Genomic DNA, 7622 nt, shown 5'->3' on the forward strand with positions numbered 1-7622 from the left:
CTAAAACAACAAAATCCACAGGTATAATAGATTCCCATACCCTTATAAGCACATTTTCCAAAATATCAATTGGATGTGTAATTGACCGATCCGCCAATTATAATGTGATATTGGTAGCTTTTAGCTTTTGAAGTCCCAACCTCCGGGCAACCGATAGCAGCATAAGTGACACACTTGCACCTAAATCACATAAAGCATTAAAAAATGCAATTGACCAATAGTACAAGGAAAAAAAAAACTTTTTGAATTTTTCAATTTAGGAGAGAGTTTATTCTTAATTAATGCACTACACTCTTCTGTTAATGCTATTATCTCGATATCCACAATTTTTCTCTTCTTTGACATGATATCCTTTAAGAAACGTGCATAAGAGGGAATCTGTGTAATAATATCAATGAAAGGACTGTTAATATGCAATTGTTTAAAAATTTTGAGAAACTTTTCAAACTCCCGATCGTTTCCCTCTTTCTTCAACCTGTGAGGAAAAGGAATCACATTAGAATTCAACTTAGGAGGAGGTACATCAATATCAATAACAACATGATTATTTTGGCTTTCTTTCACTTTTTCAATTGCTTGCTCCTTATCTTTTTCACCACTTAAATTGCTAGAGTTAGGTCCCTTAACCATTTTACCACTTCTAAAAGTGATAGCATTGACATGCTCTCTTGGATTCACTTCGGTTTTACTGGGCAATTCGCCAAGATTTCTGTTATTGATTGCATTAGCAATTTGACTAATTTGAACCTCCATATTTCTATACATCCCGGTCAATTGGTCCAATTGCCCCTTAATTCGCTCTAATCTTTCTGAAGTACCCTTGGCTAACTTCTCTACCGCTATCTCCCAATCCGGTTTAGTATTCATCTGTGGTTGCTTTGATTGGAATCCCTGCAGATTGGTCGGCCTTTGAGGGTAGCTTTGATCTTTCCACCCAAAATTTGGATAATTTCTCCACCTCAGATTGTAAGTATTCGAGTATGAGTTGTTTTGAGCATTCTTATTGTAATTATTAACAAACTGAGCCTGCTCACGATCAACACAATCATTAGTATCATGTTCTCCTTCACATATGGAACAACAAGCTACTTGCACATTGGACGAAGAATTTGGACCACATCCGACTTGTCTATTCAACACCTTCATCATATTGCTCATTTGAGCACTAAGCATATTGATGGTGTCAATTTCAATCATACCTGCTTACCGCCTTGGATTACCTCTTTCATTATCCCATTGATAATTGTTTGCCGCCATTTCCTCTATGAAACTTTGAACTTCTTAAGGTGATTTTGCAATCAATGCTCCACTTGCGGCTGCATCGATAGTAGTTTTAGTAGAAAAAGATAAACCATTATAGAAGATTTGCACAATTAACCAATCGGGAAGTCCATGGTGTGGACATTTTCGAAATAAATCTCGAAACCTTTCCCATGTTTCATATAATGATTCACCTTCCAATTGACTAAAACTAGTTATATCCATTCTAAGTTTAGCCCTTTTACCATGTGGGAAGTATTTATTCAAAAACGCCCTAGATAAATCATTCCAAGTAGTAAAACTGTTACGGGCATGAGAATGTAGCCGAATTTTAGCCTTGTCTCTCAATGAAAGCGGGAACAACCTTAACCTTATAGCATCCTCACTAACTCCATTCATTTTGATTGTATCACATATCTCCAAAAATGTGGCTAAGTGTGCATTTAGATCTTCTACAGCATTACCTCCAAATTGAGATTGTTACACCATTTGGATTAATGATGGTTTAATCTCAAAATTATTAGTGTTTACCATCGGCCGTGCTATACTTGTTTGAGATCCTTGAGTTCCTGGTAGAGCAAAATCCCTAAGAGCTCGCCTATTTGCTTCATTTTTCGCCATTTCCTCTTCAAATAGTAGCTCTATCGCGATTCCCTCTATTTTGTTCTTGAATTTCTTCTCCTTCTTGTTGGGGTGTACGCCTTCTTTGTCTGTAAAATGTCCTTTCAATTTTCGGATCAAAAGGTGCTACAACTCGTAAAGTCCGGTGCATACACTACAAACAAAAATAAAGAGATTATGTAGAAGTATTTCACAAAACTACTAAAAATTCTAACTTAACTGGAAACAAAGATCAACTAACTAATATAGAGAATGTCTAAATTAATAAATCTGGTTAGGCCCTAACATTGCCGCTCCCCGACAATGGCGCCAAAAACTTGACGGATTTTTAATATAAGTATAAGTTTAATTCTGAATTACACCCATTTTACTGCAAACATATAGGTCAAGCTAGTAGTTAGGGTTTATATCGGGTCGATCCCACAGAGAGCAACTTTGCAAGTACTAGGTCCTTACTCACTCTATTATTTAGATTAATGATCACTTTAAGTAAGAGAAGTTATAATTACTACTACCTACAAATCTTAACTAGATATTTGTAAGATAACAAATGGAGAAAATTCACTGAATACTTGAGTCTAGAGATGTAGATTCCACTTATGGCATAAATGATGCAAATAAATAGATTTACCTCTTGTTATAACTTTTGTTTAACTAGGGATTCATTTTCAATATTACCAAATCTCATTTTCATGATAAAATGGCTTAGAATAGACTAGTTTTCCCTATTCTCATGATGAAAAACTAGATCTACTCTTGTTTCCTTCATGAAATGCAAGTTTAATCCACCTAAGTGTACTTCTATTCTCATGAGTCTACTACTTACTACTTAAGCTCTATTTATGTTGTTCCATCATTATTACCAATTTTCATTGAATAATAATAACTAAAAATTTTGCTATTGGTGATCAAGGACAACAAGTGATAAGCATGCATAAATAAATAAGTTAATACAAGTTGTAACAAGTGTAAATCATATTCACTTCATATCAAGTAGCCATAAGTTTCATCCACTCCCTAGATCTAGAAATTTAGCTACTCATATAAGTTATAACAAGAAATAGCATGGCTTCATTGCATGAACACATATTGAATCACAAGTGAAAGATAGATAAATAAAGTTTAGCCAAGATTGATGAAGAAGCTCCCAATGGTCTTCTATTTCTTCAACAAAATGAGTTGTACAATGAAGTCTCCTATTGTTCTCACAAAAGCTCTAGTTAGAGAGAACAAAACAAAACTAACCTCTAAGTTCTAATGCTCAAATCTGATAAGAACTACTTCTAATATGTTCTACTCTCCCTTTCTAATGATTCTAACATCTCAAGTGTTAAGAGAGTCAAAAAGTATTTTTTGGACAAGACATAAAGCTCCTTTTTACTTCCAAAAGGTTCCTTGAACATTTGTAGCTGAAATTTTTGTCTGGAGTTGGGTTGGAAAGTAGTGTAAAAGTAGAGCAAGTGGCTGAGCAATTTGCAGAAATCAGGCTACAATACGCGACTAGGGAATACGCAACCTCAACTCACGTATTGCCAAGTCGAGTATTCACTTCTGTGAATTTGGCATCACTTCAATTGCTATTTTCTCATAGATAGAAGCCAAACTAGCTCTTGTGCATGAAATTGGAGAAGGAAGGCTGGAATATGCTCCCATTTTTAATAAGATTCCGGCTCTTTGAATTAGCTTTCCAATGCTTCAAAAATCATCCAATTTGGAGTTCTGTGGATCGAGATATGACCAAAATACCATCAACTGGTCGGAGCTCTGTTTCAACTTTTGATCATGCACATGTACTTTTGTATCTCGACTTTTTGACAAGGAAGACGACTGAACTAGATTTTGATGTCTTCATACCAAATGTAGATATTCTCTTAGCTTCAAAATGGTATAAGAATCACCTCAATCCGATGCTTTTAATTCAAGATATTGCCGATATACCACAAGGTGTCAAAACTATCTTCACTTGCATTTCTTCCTTTGAAGGCTTTACACTTCATGTCTTCTTTAAACCACTTCAAATCATCAATAATCAGCCAATTCTCTTCTCAATTTAAGCCAATTGATGATTGAATTATTAAACCTACAAAAATATGAAGTTTCATCATTAAAATCCATATAAATGCAATTTTTGCCACTTAAACCACAAATGTATATTTTGACCAAAACCCTAGTTAATTAGTTATAAAATTAAATAAAACACACCAAAACTAACTAATAAAAAATACATAAAATATATACTTATCAAATACCCCCCACACTTAAACCATTGCTTGTCCTCAAGCAATAAGAAATACAAACCAACAATGATACAATCTTTTGAAAATAAACATATGTGCACATTTCAACTTCATTTTCTCAAAAACAAGGTAAACAACCATTATGCAATCATCCATTAATTCTCAAGTACTCATAATATGAAGTAAAGAAGAGCTAATTATACCTTAATTATGCTAGTTCAAATCAATTTCTCATCCTTATCCATTTTAACAAACAAGTAACTCATATGGTCAATAAAAATGCTATCTAAACTCATGATCATCTTCTTATTCAAACTTAAAGAGGGATTTATTCATCTAACATAACTAAATATATGTTTAAGTTGTGAAAGTGCCTTTTAACGTGAAGATCGACATTTTTAGATGACGATCGCTAGTCACTCAACACTTCACATACTCAAGTTGCTTTGCATACTCTTAATTCAAATACCGTTTTACGCAAAAGTTGACATTTGTGGATGAAGACTCCCGGTTACTAAGCACAATAACCATTGGAGTTGAACAACTCTTATTCATTTTTTTCTTTTTCTTTTTTCATTTTTTTTAACAAGAAAAAAAAGACCATACTTGTATTATAACTAAACATAAGATTCAAACACAAGAGTTAAAGAGTTGAAGAGATGGAACCCCTTGTCACATGTGAGCAATATCTTCTCCACCTTCAAACCTCAATCATCATCCTTGCTTAGCATAATACAAGATAGGATAAAACTAAACTAACCTACCTAAATTAATGAACTAAGAAAAACTAGTGAAAACTACATTTTTGGTGGAGTTTCTCTTGCCTTCCAAAAATTGTGAAAGTGTTCCCCAAAGAAAGGGTGATGAGGAAGCTCATGACTATCCTCCGGCAATGGCAACTTCAATGGCAGTAACCAGTCTTCCACGTTCTTTTGCTGTCTCTGTTTTTTTTTTTTTAAGGGCAAGAAAGCTGGGACAGTGAGTTGTATGTGTGTAGTTGACTGTAAGGGCCGAGAGGGAGAGAGTGAGGCTCTTGGGGAAAATTAGAATGTAAGCTTATTGGGAGTCTTTTTTTGTGTGTGTGGCTTGGAGGAAAAAAAAAGAAGCAAGGCCAAGAGATTGGAGTTTGTTGGAGTCCTCTTTTTCTAATGGTGTGAGAACTTGTCTTTAGAATGTAGAGAACCAAGGAGAGAGTCTTTTTGGGAGCTGTTGGAGTTGGTTTTTGTTCTTGTCTGGAACTGAAAAGAGAGAGCCGAGAGAGTCCAAGAAAATGAGCGGAATTTGGTTAATCAAAATGATGAGTTTCTCACCAAATGAAAAGAAAGATGCATGGAACATTGAGTGCAAAAATGGATCAATGGTGTATTTGGTGAAAGAGAAATAATTAGGGGAAGATTTTATCTTCTCTTTTTCTTCTTTTTTTTTTTTCAATTTTTCAATTTTTTAATTTTTTTGCTTTTGTTGTGTAGACACCAAAATTTTACTATTCATTTTATTCATATTTTTTTTATTTACTCATTTTTTTATTTTTATTTCATTTTATATTGAAGAAAATCATTTCTTTTATCAAACACAAAAATTTTAGCATTTTTATTTCATTTTAGTTGATTTGTTTAAATTTTTGTCTATTTCCATTTTTTAAAGAAAATCATTGGAAAGAAAAACAAAAAAAGGAAAGCAAGGCAGCGCGCGCGCAAGCTGCACATGAACCAAACCCTTTTCTTAGTTTCGTATCAAAAACCATACGCGAAGTACAGAAGCGAAATGCAGCTCGGTTCCATTTTTCTTTTCCACCATTTTCCACTGTTTTTCCTTCACCATTGGATCATGTTAATCCCTAACCAACTGGCTTTCATCTAAGAACTAAGAAATATCTAGAAGGAAAACAATCCAAGGGCCCGTGAGGTGAGTATCAGAAGTGAGATTCTATCGGAGCCCTTGAGCTGAGGGTTTTAGGAGTCCTAATTTGCTATAAAAGGCTAGCAAAGGGAATCGAGAAAGAAGAGAGGATAGAGTGTGACAGCTAGGGAGGAGATAGAGGACAATGAGAGTGGCGGCTGAGTAGAGAGAAGGGCAACGGGGAAAACTGGAAAAGAAAAGAAAAGAACCGAGAGAAAAAACTAGGAAGGAGTTTTCAGGTAAGAAGGAAGAAAGGCTAGGAAAAAATGGAGCAAGGTGTTGGAGCAGAGAGGAAAAAGACTGAAACAAGAAGGAAAAGAAGAGAATCTAGGGGTGGCGACTGAGAAAAACATCTGGAGAGTGAGGGCTGCTTCCAAGAGAGAAAAAGGAGGGTTTTGGGCTGAGGAAACCAAGCAAGAGAGCTCACGGTTGAGGAAAAGGAGAGAGGCAGTCGCAAGGGCAAGAAAAAGCAAGAGCGAAGGGGAGTTCTTGGGGAAGACCAAGAGGAAAACAGCAAGGAAAAGAGAGAGCTTCATGGGGTTTTAGGTTGGGAGGAAAGGCAGCAAGGGGAAGAAAAGAAAAGGGGCAAAGGCTGGACAAGAAGGATTTATTTCTGTTTCTGCACTTTATACGGTGCCCTTGAAGTCTCTTCACCAGAAATTTGCATCTTCAAATTTGGTATCGGGACGCAATCTTTTCGATCCTTCCTTGCTCACTGGACTCCATAAGGTGCTAAAGGTAATCCCTTTTGCCTTATATCTTTCACGCAAGCTCAGATCTGCCTTAAGTATGTCAAAAAACCTTGCTGCATTTTGTTCACTTTGCTGTTTTTCTTCCTAGAACAGCCCATTGGCTGGGTTTTGTTGCATGATTCGTTACCTGATGCTTGTGCTTGGAAACAAAGTCTGATGTTTGACTAAGAAATGTAGCACAGTTTCGAATGGACTGTGTGGTCTTGTTTTAAAGTTCCTTGTACAGACATTAGAGGTCATGAGTTCTTTTCCTAGTATCTCGCTTGTTTTTCATGATCTGGATTTACTGTATTTTCTGGTTAGTTGCTTTGATTGGATTTTCTGTGCTTGATGATCGTGCTTGAATGATGTTAGTAAAATAGGGGTTGTATCATGGGTTGTTGCTTGAGTTTATGGCTGGTATTCGTATGCTTAACAAACATAACCCAGAAAGATAACATGAAGTTTCAGCAAAGTCTATTTTCTGATGTCTCCTCAATCGCTGCCACCTCCCATTTGTTGTTGTTTGTGTGATTTTTGATGTTGGTTTTCAGTAGTAAAAGGTTAAGTTGTGCATTTTTGCTAGCTTGAAACTCATTTGCATGATGTATACGATTGATGATGAAGCCCAGAAGAAAGAAATGAAGACATAAGTCGTATAAAGTTTCCAGATTTGCATGATACTTTGTTTTGAACCCTTTTTGTGATTAAATCCGAGAGTTTTTATGTTGAAGAGTGAGAAAAATAGTTGGTGATCTTCTTGTTTTGGTTCAAAGTGGGTTTGATTGATACGTTAGTGGAGCATTTGGGATGGTGTTTGAGAATTGCACCAAGAACCCAGAATTGCAGATGAATGAGTTAAAAGCTGTTCTTT

At 35.6% G+C, this 7622-nt stretch overlaps 1 non-coding gene across 1 annotated transcript; it reads left to right on the plus strand.

Moving 5' to 3' along the window:
* Nucleotides 1–1387: 1387 nt before the first annotated feature.
* On the plus strand, nucleotides 1388–1494 carry LOC113772738. The gene has a single exon (XR_003468693.1). It is a non-coding gene; the product is annotated as a small nucleolar RNA R71 (small nucleolar RNA).
* Nucleotides 1495–7622: the final 6128 nt, after the last annotated feature.

The sequence above is a fragment of the Coffea eugenioides genome, chromosome 5 (genome assembly GCF_003713205.1).
Source record: "Coffea eugenioides isolate CCC68of chromosome 5, Ceug_1.0, whole genome shotgun sequence".
In the NCBI taxonomy this organism is placed as follows: Eukaryota; Viridiplantae; Streptophyta; class Magnoliopsida; order Gentianales; family Rubiaceae; genus Coffea; species Coffea eugenioides.